Below are 12609 nucleotides of genomic sequence, written 5' to 3'. Positions count from 1 at the left end.
CGACCCTCTGAGGCTATATGGGGCATGAAACTGTTCAGAAGAAGCATTCTACTTCATGTGGTAGAGAGTTGGCCAACCATAACCTCTTTCATAGGAATATATCCTAAATGAATAAATGTAAGGTACTTGACTTAGGCCATCTCCTGAACTTCACATCTCCATGGATATTGATTAAAAAAGTATGAGGTAGAGAGGTGGTATGGCTGGGAAAATATACCATGCAACTTCTAGTTCCATTGTATCCTTGCGCTAACTTCCAGTTTCAAAATAAATTTCTGGGCATGTTTTCCACAGATGACTTAAAAGGAAACAGACTAATAGAATGAAATGTTAAGAACCAAACTCAGAGTTTATAATTTACTTCTGTGTTCAGCATTAGAGCTTTGGAAAGGGCAACACATCTGTCATTGCTTTGCAAAAAACAAAGTGATGTATAAATGGAACTGAAGTCCTTGCTAATAACCAACTGGTATTTCTTTCTGTCTGACCATCTGCATCCGATCTACCTGTTCAGAGGACATTTTGTTTGTTTGTTTATTTATTTATTTATTTATTTATTTATTTATTTATTTATTGTAGGTTCGAGAGTGCTTTAATGGGGAGCGCTCCCAGGCGAGGTTCCATGACTCGGAGAGGTGGCCCGAGTCAGGGAAGTTGTGACATTTTGTTTAAAATATGAAAATCTCTCCCACTCAGTACCTAATTAACTAGAAACTCTCAGGATATGTGAGAGAAATTTCTGCAAATCTACATGTTAAGTTTCTTCAAGTGTTCCTTATGTGCACTGAAGTTTGAGAGTCCCTGTAATACAGGTAGCTTTCTTCGAATGGTGTGTGTGCGTGTGCATGTGTGTTTGCTTGTGTAAAGGCATATGCACAACTTGTGTGTCAAGGGTTTCTGTGGTGGGACCAATGATATTGCTTAGAAAGGAGAGTGAAGGGCAACCTGGGCGGCTCAGTGGTTTGGCGCCTGCCTTCAGCCCAGGGCGTGATCCTGGAGACCGGGGATCAAGTCCCACGTCGGGCTCCCTGCATGGAGCCTGCTTCTCCCTCTGCCTGTGTCTCTGCCTCTCTCCCTCTCTGTGTCTCTCATGAATAAATAAATAAAATCTTTAAAAAAGAAAAGAAAGAGTAAAATCAACAAATTCCTGCTGAGCCCCCACAGAAGCAGCCCTTTTGAGGAGGGATTAGCTTTTGAGGAGGATGGTTGTAAGAACTTGGTTAAAATACTGCAGAGTGTAGTAAAGGCCTCCTTGGGTCAAGGTTGGCATCAAAGGAAAAGAACAGACATGACCCACATTTCTTCAAAGGACCCACTGCCTAGGGCATGAAATTGGGCAAACAAGAACCCACTCTGACAGTAAGCAGCCTCACTTGACAAACAAGTCATGAGTAAGCTATTTAACTGTATGCACAGGTGTGGCTATATAAGTGGGCAACACACTGAAATACTTTTGTCATGGTCGCTAAGTAGCCTTTTCCTCAACCCCCCCAACCCACCCTCAAGCATTCCCTCTACCTGACCCCTCTCAACTGGCTCCCTCCAGTGTCCATGATCTAGTAATCAAGGGCTAATGCCAGGCATGGTGGGCATTCTAGCACCCTACACTGGCACTATAGTTGGCTTGTCTTCTGATTGGTTGATGCCCATGTTCTACAGGTGGTTTAATATTTTAGGTCGTGTCTGTAACAGATGACTTATTTCTGAAAATAATATCAAATGGTAGTTTGGAACAGTAGCACACTGAGATAAACTCTGGACTGAGAATTCAGGATGCTTCCTATTGAAATTCCAACAGATCTCCTTCTAAAACTCTGAGGTCGCTTCTGGAATCCTGACATGCCAAGGTAGAGAGGACACCCTAAGAGACAGATACCAGACTCCCTTTTAATCTTGACATACAAGGCTGTGAGCTGGATCTAATTCAATTTCAAAACTAAAGACATAAAATCACTACTAACCCGGGGATCATGAGGCAATTAATATTGGTTAAATCAGCATAAGGAATTACTGTTTTTATTAAATTACTATGTATGCCACAGTCGGATTGTTGTTACTGAAAACAGATCATCAAGAATTGTGGTTTTCCCTGCCCATTTGAAGTTCAGACCACTAGAATAGACACTCCAAGGTTTTCTTTTCTATTTTTCTGTTTTTTTTTTTTCAGGTTTACTGATGTCACATTGCCTAGAACAGTGCCTGGAACATAAGGTAGGTGCTCAATGTTTGTTGAATGAAACTACAATTTCAAAAGATTCTCAGTTTGTTGTTTTATTTCATCAGAGACAAGAAGAAATTAGCAGGAGATATCAAACTTATTTCCTACATGGAAGCAGCAGCATCCAGAATGCCTACCCCTTGCAACAGTAGTAACAACCTTTGGAGCTTTTTTTTTTTTTTTTTTTTAAGATTTTATGTATTTATTCATGAGAGATACAGAGAGAGAGGCAGAGACACAGGCAGAGGGAGAAGCAGGCTCCCTGCAAGGAGCCAAATGCAAGACTCAATCCCAGGACCCCGGGATCATGCCCTGAACCTAAGGCAGATGCTCAGCCACTGAGCCACCCAGGCGTCCCACCACCTTTGGAACTTAAAAATCAGTGGTTGCAATTTGCAACCCCGACATGAGGCCAATTTCCTATCTCATGAAGGAATAGTATACTAAAGATACAACAAAAACATAAGCATGTCCACATTATTTTAGATTGGTAATTGAGCTCTGTTGAAGGAGGCTTCCGTTTAAGTCTCACTTGGTGATGGGACCTGGGCAGACCTCATCTAGACCCAGGAATTCGTCTCAAGTGGCCAGAGGGATTTATAGATGAGAGGAAAGACCAGGCTTAATCTCCGATTGTCAGAGTTTTTTCTTGGGATTTTGCTTGTTTTGCATTTTTCATTTGTTTCTCTGAGCCTCATTAAATAGTTCCCTAACTATTCATTCCTAGTTGTTTACTTTTTTTCCCCTTTGCTTTCTGAGCCCACAACAACCAAATCCTCAAGACAAAACACCCAGAGAAAAGTGGCAGGCCAGGGGCACCTGGGTGGCTTAGCAATTGAGTACCTGCCTTCAGCTCAGGGCGTGATCCCAGGGTCCTGGAATTGAGCCCCCCATCATGCTCCCCACAGAGAGCCTTCTACTCCCCTCTGCCTATGTCTCTGCTTCTCTCTCATTAATAAACAAATTTTTTAAAATTAAAAAAATGGCAGGTCATTTTAATTCAGTAGATTTTAGTTGCATTAGGATGATTGTATTAAAGTAAAACAAATAAAAACCACCTCCTTTAATGGGTGTCCACCTAAACATTAACTAGTAATGTGAATCGTTATATTTATAAGTTGTAATTGCTTGATCACGTATTATGTGCCAGCCAGGTATTTTACATATATAGGTTAACTTTTGGGTTCATAATAACAGGGAAACTGAGATTTAGAGAGATTGTCTTGCTCAGTTGAAGGAGACAGAGTCATAAATCCTGATTTAAAAGTGTCTATGGAGGATCCCTGGGTGGCTCAGTGGTTTAGCGCCTGCCTTTGGCCCAGGGATCGAGTCCTGCGTCGGGCTCCTGGCATGGAGCCTGCTTCTCCCTCTGCCTGTGTCTCTGCCTCTCTCTCTCTCTATCATGAATGGATAAATAAAATCTTTTTTAAAAAAAAGTGTCTAGGATATGTTCAGGGGCAAAAAGGTGAGATTCATAAAAGCATGCCATTCTTAATCTCATTAATAGAAAATATACATAATAAGCCCATATATATGCACTCACATAAAAGTATGCAGAAAGCTGCCCAATCTTGGGTAAGTTGCCTACTTTCTCTAACCCTTGGCTTTTACATTTGTAAAGCAGGCAAAAGTATCCGCGACTTGGAAGGATATGGGGATGAAATCAAATAGTCTACATGAAGCATCTAGCTTGTGCCTCACACAGAAATGAGGCCGTGATCCATTTTTTGCTCTTGTTATTGCTGCTACTACTATTACTAAAGAAAACTACTATCATTACTGCCATTGACACTAACTAGTACTACTGTTACTAAAGAAAACCAACCAAACTGTCAAGAGCAATGATCTCTGGAAAGTCAAGCTGGGGTGGGGTGGGGATGAGAGAGGGGATGGTGATTGTATCTTCTACTTCACACACACCTGAGCTGGTGGAAGTCTTTTACACCGTATCAGACGCTTCTGCTAATGTATATTATGCAAATCATTTTATAGAAAATACCTCTCGTACCAAAATGTATTTTCCCAACTGCTTCTGTATTCCCCTCCAAGCAACCAGTAAAATAATAACGAACTTAAAACAAAAACAAAAACAAAAAAAAAAAACCACCTTTAAAGGTTGATTTAAATGCTTCTGACGGGCACTGAGGGGTGCACTTGATGGGATGAGCCCTGGGTGTTATGCTATATGTTGGCAAATTGAACTCCAATAAAAAATAAATAAATAAATAAATAAATAAATAAATAAATAAATAAATAAATAAATACTTCTGTTCCTTAGCCTATTTTTGGCCCCAGAGCAGTGTGCAGAACCCGATGTCATTGGCAGAGTTTCCTTTGGATGCCCCCATCCATCCTCCCCGGTGCAGCGGCGGAGCCGACCACCTGCCTAGGCCTGGTCAACGCCTGGGGTGGTTTGGCGGGCTGCGTCCTTCCCGTCCATCCCGAACGCTTGCAGGCCGCCTTTGACCTCGGTTTGGCCGCGGATGAAGCCCTTCCCGTCCCCGTGGCGCGTCAGGCCCCCGCTTGCGCTCCTCGCCGCCCAGCCGAGCGCCTGCAGCGCGCCCCTTCCCTGCGGGGGCCGGGCCGTCCCCGGCTGATTTAGGGTTGTTTTGTTTTTTTTTTTTAAGATTTTTAAACATTTATTTATTCATAGAAGATAGAGATAAAGACACACGCAGAGCGAGAAGCAGGCTCCATGCAGGGAGCCCGACGTGGGACTCGATCTCGGGTCCCCAGGATCACGCCCTGGGTCGAGGGCGGCGCTAAACCGCTGCGCCAAGGGGCTGCCCTGATTTAGGGGTTTAATAAAACCAAACGGGAGCACTGTCGAGGCAGAGAGGCCTGGAAACCGGCTGTTCCTTGGCTCATTGGGAAACGCTCAACAGCCCTCCCTTCCAGATGTCAGACCCCGAGCTAGACGCTGGGATGCCAAGTGGAGTAAGATCATCCCAGCCCCAGTTTGGTTAATAATAGTCGAGTAAAAAGGTGGTGGCAATGAAGCCATTTGGTTCTGCTTTGGGCTGAAGTGGCAAAATAATATATGTCACATGGCAACGTGGTGCTGCGTGAGGTCGCCTTGCAGTCCTTGCAACAGGAACGGCTGTGAGATGCGGAGCGCTTCCTCCAAAGAGGGTGGGCCCAGAGGGGGAAATTAAAGGAAAGGACCGAAGTGCCTGGATGGGCAAGATGGTTTAGCATCTACCTTCAGCTCAGGTCATGATCCCGGGGTTCAGGGATCCATTCCCTACATCTGGCTCCCTGCTCAATGGGGAGTCTGCTTTTCTCTCTCCCTCTGCCTCTCCTGCTTGCTCTCTCTCTCTCAAATGAATAAATAAAAAATCTTAAAAAAAAAAAAAAAAAGAAAGGAATGAATAGAGTTTGGAGACAGCTGTTGGTGAGTTGAGCCCTTCCTCCACCCTCACCCCAGTAAGGGGATTTGTGAAGGCACCTAATTGTCATCTTAAAGTTGTGGAAAGAGGCTTTAAATGAACCACTCAGAGAGGCTGGGCCATGCAGTGGATTCCTGCTTATGTCATCTCAAAACATGTGTCACTAGGGTTGGCTAGCTGTTCTAACTAAGGAGCAAAAAGATACTACCACACTAGGGATAGTCTTGTGTCCACGGTTTGTGAGGCCAAGTATGGTGAGTGTTTCCAGGGGACTAGATCGGGATCATTTGTGAAGAGAACTGGGTTTCATCGTTGGAGGCTTCCTGGTGGTATGAGGAGACCTCAGCAGAAAATAGACTCCTGGATCCTCCGATGCTAAAGAAAGGGATCCTCAGGTCACCTGCTTGAAGAGAGATATGCATTGGCCCTAATCCAGTGAATTGGTGAGATATTGCCAGTGCTCCATGAGTTAAAGAGTCAGTGTGAAATATCTGTCACACCCAGAAAGTGCCAGCATCTATCAGGGTCAACACTTTCTGGCTCACATAACCCACTCTCCACCTCCACTAGGTCTAATACTTCATAGGTCGGAAGACCATGTGCTTAGTTTGACCAGGAGAGTTCTGATTTACATCTGAGGTTCTGCTATAATTATCAACAGCACCTTCTTTCACTTTCTTTCTTTTTTTTTTAAAGACTTTTTTTTTATTTATTTGAGATAGAGATCAAGAGAGAGGGAGCACAGAGGGAGAGGAAGCAGCAGACTCCCTGCCGAGAAGAGAGCCAGACATAGGGCTCCATCCCAGGACCTTGAGACCTTGACCTGAGCTGAAGGCAGCTGCTTAACCAAATGAGACACCCAGGCATCTCCTTCTTTCACTTTCAAAATGGTCTCATTTTGGATAATAAACTCTGTTTTCATCCCACTGATGGAAGAATAGGGGTAGCCACTTAGGCAGGTACTATGGATTGAATTGTGTCGTCCCCACCCCCCTCCAAAAAATGTTATGTTAAAGCCCTAATCTCCGGTGCCTCAGAATGTAACCGTATTTGGAAACAAGATATTTACAGAAGCAATCAAGTTAAGATGCAGTCATTAAGGTGGGGTCCTTCTAAAAGGGGGGAATTTGGGCACAGAGACAGACACATACACAGAATGAAGCCATGTGAAGATGTAAGCAAAGATGGGGTAATGCATCTACAAGCCAACCAACATCAAAGATGGCTAGCAAATCCCCAGAAGCTGGGTGGAGGCCTGGAATAGAGCCCCCACCCCCACCCCCCAGTCACAGTCCTCAGGAGTTACCAGCCTGTCAACACTTCTAACCTCCAGGCTGTGAAACTATACATTTCTGCTCAGCCACACAGTCTGTGGTCCTTCATCCTGGCAGTTCTAAGAAGCAAATATATTGGGAAACAGAAGTAGCCAATCTTGCGCTATGTCCCTTCCCAAAGGTCCCATCTGCAGCTAGCACAAACTGAAATAAAGTTTTTGTTTTTGTTTTTCAGTTTCTTAAGACTTTGCATATTGGAGTGTGTGCAGTGATTTAAAGGGACAGTGGGATGTTTTTGCTACATAAGAGTGACAGGGGCGGAGGAAGAATGGGCACATAGACCGATGGCATTCCAAGGGGACACTGGGCACAATAGAAAAGGATGCATTGTCTGTAAAGAAGGTAAATGCAGGGGCAGCCCAGGTGGCTCAGCAGTTTAGCGCTGCCTTCAGCCTGGGGCCTGATACTGGAGACCCGGGATCGAGTCTCACGTTGGGCTCCCTGCATGGAGCCTGCTTCTCCCTCTACCTGTGTCTCTGCCTCTCTCTCTCTCTCTCTCTCTCTCTCTCATGAATAAATAAATAAAATCTTTAAAAAAAAGTAAACGCAATAATAAATCAGGCATAGTTTATCAGGGGCGCCTGTTAAGCATCTGCCTTTGGCTCAGGGCTGGGATGGAGCCCCCTCGGCCGGCTCTCTGCTCAACGGGGAGCCTGCTTCTCCCTCTCCCTCTGCCTGTGGCTCCGCCTGCTTGTGTGCACTTTCTCTGTCAAATAAATATATAACCTATTGAAACAAAACAAAACAAAACAAAACAAAACAACAATTGATCTGCTTTTTATTACCTCCGTGCTGGCAACATTGAATAATGTCAGTGATGAAACACTCCTTCTTCGTGGGAGGTGGGAGACCACTCCCACCTCTAGAGTGGATTTAAAGGACAAGACAGCAAGAAATAGGGGATACAAAGCAAAACAATTATTGAATACAGTGGTTTTCTACTGGAGGCAGTTTTGCCCCTGGAGAATATCTGGTAATGTCTGGAGACATTTTTGGTTGTCACAACCGAGAGCCAGTGTGTACTACTGGCACCTAGTGGATGGAAGCCAGGGATGATGCTAAAGATTCTAAGTGCATGGGATGGGTGCCCCAAACACAGATGCCAGTAGTACAAGAGGTTGAGAAACCCTGGCCTTAACACAACAACCACAACAACCACAGGATGTATATTCTAAGTGTTCCTAGAGTGATTGTGAGAACAGCCAAGTGAGGACTCCCAGGGTGTGCTGTTACAGAATGTGAACTGTTAGGAGGGGATTATGTCCATCATTTTCTGGATAGCATGCCTGTCACAGGAAAAACCAGGAGGGAATTTCCACGTTAGGCATTGGAATCTTGGATGTGAGAAGTAAGAATAGTGGCATTTAATGAGCGCTTTCTATGGACAGAGCACTGTGTTAAGAGATTTTATTGTATTATTGCATTTGACTCTCATGACAACCCTGAGAGGTAGATATTATTGGCATTTTAGGCTCAGAGAGGTGAAGTAATTTGCCAAAAGTCAGAAGTGGGAGAATTAGGATGCAAATATATACCTGCTTGACTTCAAAATGCATACTTTTACCCCTGAAATCATATTGAGTAGTAATCAAATCCACCAAAAAGCAATGATAACTTAGATAACATTTATTTTCTTTTCTCTTAACGAAACTGCATCATCACATCTCATATTTTTTCTTACCCCAAAACTCATTCTACCTTCCTTGCATACTTATTATTTCTGATAGCTTTAATTATGTATATTAATTATTATTTCTGGTAGCTTTAGTTATGTATGTTAATTAGAAACTTGGAAACTTTACTTTCTAGCAAGAACCAAGAAGAAAGCTTTCGTGTTGGGGTGCCTGGATGGCTCAGTCAGTTAAGCATCTAACTCTTGATTTCGCTCAGGTCATGATCACAGGGTCCTGAAATTGAGCCTGCCTCGGGCTCCATTCTGGGTGTGGAGCCTGCTTACGATTCTTTCTGCTTCCCTCTGTATCCCCCCTCCAAAGAAGCAAGCTATTGTGAACTGTTACACCAATATTCTTTAAATTGGCAAAGTTATGAGTACAATTTCTAGAAGCCTATGCTTTTTTTTTTTTAAGATTTATTTGAGAGAGAGAGCACAGTAGGGAAGGGCAAAGGAAGAAACTCAAGCAGACTCAGCGTGGAGCCCCACAGGGAGCTCGATCTCATAACCCTGAGATCATGATCTAAGCCAAAACCAAGAGTCAGACACTTAACCAAATACGCCACCCAGGTGCCCCTGGAAGCATACGCTTTTCATCATATTCCATTTCCACATGGCACAAGACATGTTTACAAACAGAGTCAAATTTATCTTTAGTTTCTGTGTAATAAGACAAAAGTAGGTAAATCTATGCTTAGTAAATTCATGTTTGATTTGGAAATGATCTAGATAGTCAATGAATTTACATCTTTAACTTAACTTAGCAAAACTCTGAGGTTTCAAGTTACCAGAATGTAGAGGTCACTTTTAGACAACAGGCTTGAGCACTGAAAACCTGAATAAAGTAAAAGGATCAGCGGTAGACACTGAGCTGAATGCAGGCTCATTAAGCGACCCACCTCAAAATAGCCATAGGCCCTAACTGACGAATTACAATCAAGCACAGTTCCCAAGATTATCAAAAAGGAGAAATTCCATATGTTTCCACACCACCACATTCTGCCCTATAACTGTAGTCCCTCATCACCACCCTATGGTAGCCTCTCCTTTGCTGTCCTGCCCACCCCTTCCTGCTCCTGGCTGGTATATTCAATAAACTTCTATCTCCTTTGTTCTACCTTGAATGAATTATTTCACCACCCGCACCATAGGCCCCCACCCAATTGGGATGCCCCATATTTGATGGCCCCCATCTGATCAGGGCACCCACACAAAAAGATTTTTGGAAGTTAATTTTAAAGACATATACGATAACCATAATTATTGCACCTAAAAACTCCTATCCCACAGACATCTGTCTAAATCATTTGCTCCCAACAATTCTGTTTAGACTACTCAAAAACTTCATGAGGTGTTAGACAAAGTAAGACATCATCTCAAGCTAATTTTCTTGTGGACAAATTTTGCAACAGAGATAACCTGAACTTCTTTGACCTCTGAAAATTGGTGATGGGAAAGTCATTAAAATGAAGCTGTGATGTGTGGGCACAGGGAGTTCTCACGCCTTACCACTCATAGTCAATTGGAGACCCAACAGGAAGAGGTGGACTTTACCTTACATGGACTTGATCTTGAACATGGATGCTACTCCAGCCAGAGGAAGAGAGGCTTTCCTCAACCCCCTGCGCAATAGCTCTGTCCATGAGAAGCCACCACATTGTAAACTCCCAGTTTACTCCAATGGATTTTTAGTTCCTAACAGCCTTTCCAACTTACCTCTTTTCTCCTCAAAAAGCATGTCTCCCCTTGGTTCCCTGGATTTGCGTGTGGTTTGGCTGCACCTTGTTATCCCATACTGCAATTCTTTTTTTCCCCCAAATAAACCCATCTTTTGCTGGTAAAATAAGCAATAAGCTGGTGTCTATTTTTAAGGTTAACAGACTTTAGTAAGCCTATGTGGGACAAAAGTACTCTAATGCTAACTCTCAAGATACACCTTTTTTGGGGTGCCTGGCTGGCTCAGTCAAAAGAGAGTATGACTCCTGATCTCCAGGTCATGAGTTTGAGCCCCATGTTGGGTACAGAGATTATTTAAATAAATAAATATATTTTTAAAAAGACATACCTGTTTTAATTAAACCAACCAAATAGAACTAGCTTTAATATTGAATATTTTCCCAGATCATGTGAATCTGAAATTTATTAGGGTTAGTTCCTATCATATTTTTGAGAATTCAGTTTATTTACTTATTTATTTTTTAAAGATTTTATTTATTCATGAGAGACACAAAGAGAGAGGCAGAGACACAGGCAGCGGGAGAAGCAGGCTCCATGCAGGGAGTCCGATGTGGGACTCGATCCCAGGACTCCAGGATCACGCCCTGAGCTTAAGGCAGGCGCTTTAACTGCTGAGCCACCCAGGCGTCCCAAATTCAGTTTATTTAAACACTTAATTTTCTTTAAGCCAACTAAATAGAGCTCTTTTACATATTAATTTCAGCAACACCATCTGGAAATAGATTATACCATGTATCTACAACACATACACATATAGACACCCACAAACAGATGTAAACAGAGGCTTTTTCGCTTCCATTTCAAAATTACTGCCATGAATTAAGTACAATAATACAAAACTCCCTAGTTAAAAAAGAAGTTGTATCTAAGTTGTTTTTCTGGTAGATAGACTAGATTAAGTTTACTTGCTTAGATGATTACAGCTTTTTAATATTTGTGGAGAAGACGTTTAATTTTTTTTTAGAATTTATTTGTTTATGCTAGTTTTGTGCTTCCTGTCTGGATGTAACAATAAAGCTCCTGATTAAGCACACACACATACATATTTTTAAATTTTTTTGTTAGTGATTTTCTTTCTTTTATTTAATTTTTTAAATTTAAATTCAACTTGCGAACATATAGTATAACACCCAGTGCTGTGCTCCTCACATCAGGTGTCCTCTGTAATGCCTATCACCCAGTTGGTTACCCCATCCCCCCCTCCTCTCCTTCTACACCCCTCAGTTTGTTTCACAGAGTCAGGAGTCCCTCATGATTTGTCTTCCTCTCTAATTTTTCCCCACTCAGTTTCCCCCTTTCCGTTATAGTCCCATTCACTATTTCTTTTTTTTTTTTAGATATTTATTTATTTATTTATTTATTTATTTATTTATTTATTCATTCATTCATGAAAGAGAGAGAGAGAGAGAGGCAGAGACACAGGCAGAGGGAGAAGCAGGCTCCATGCAGGAAGCCCAACGTGGGACTCAATCCTGGGTCTCCAGTATCATGCCCTGGGCCAAAGGCAGGCGCTAAACTGCTGAGCCACCCCGGGATCCTCCCTTTCACTATTTCTTATATTCCACATATTAGTGAAATTATATAATTGTCTTTCTCCAATTGGCTTACTTCACTCAATGTAATACCCTCCAGTTCCACCCACTTCAATGTAAATGGTAGGTATTCATCCTTTCTGATGGCTGAGTAATATTCCATTGTATACATAAACATATACATACACCACATCTTTATCCATTCCTCTGTTGAAGGACATCTGGCTCCTTCCACAGTTTGGCTATTGTGGACACTGCTGCTATGAACATTGGGGTGCAGGTGTCCTGGCGTTTCACTACATCTGTATCTTTGGGGTAAATCCCCAGTAGTGCAATTGCTGGGTCATAGGGTAGCTCTATTTTTAACTTCTTGAGGAACCTCCACACTATTCTCCAGGGTGGGTACACCAGCTTGCACTCCCATCAACAATGTAAGAGGGTTACTTTTCTCCACATCCTAGCCAATATTTGTTATTTCTTGTCTTGTTAATTTTAGCCATTCTCACCAGTGTAAAATGGTATCTCCTTAATGGTTTTGATTTGAATTTTCCTGCTGACAAGTGATGTGGAGTGTTTATTTTTTATTTTTTATTTATTTTATGATAGAGAGAGAGAGAGAGAGAGAGAGAGAGAGAGAGAGGGAGAGAGAGAGAGAGGCAGAGACATAGGCAGAGGGAGAAGCAGGCTCCATGCACCGGGAGCCCGATGTGGGATTCGATCCCGGGTC

This window comes from Nyctereutes procyonoides, unplaced genomic scaffold, assembly GCF_905146905.1.
Source record: "Nyctereutes procyonoides isolate TBG_1078 unplaced genomic scaffold, NYPRO_anot_genome, whole genome shotgun sequence".
Taxonomy (NCBI): Eukaryota; Metazoa; Chordata; class Mammalia; order Carnivora; family Canidae; genus Nyctereutes; species Nyctereutes procyonoides.
This window is presented reverse-complemented; position numbering follows the sequence as displayed.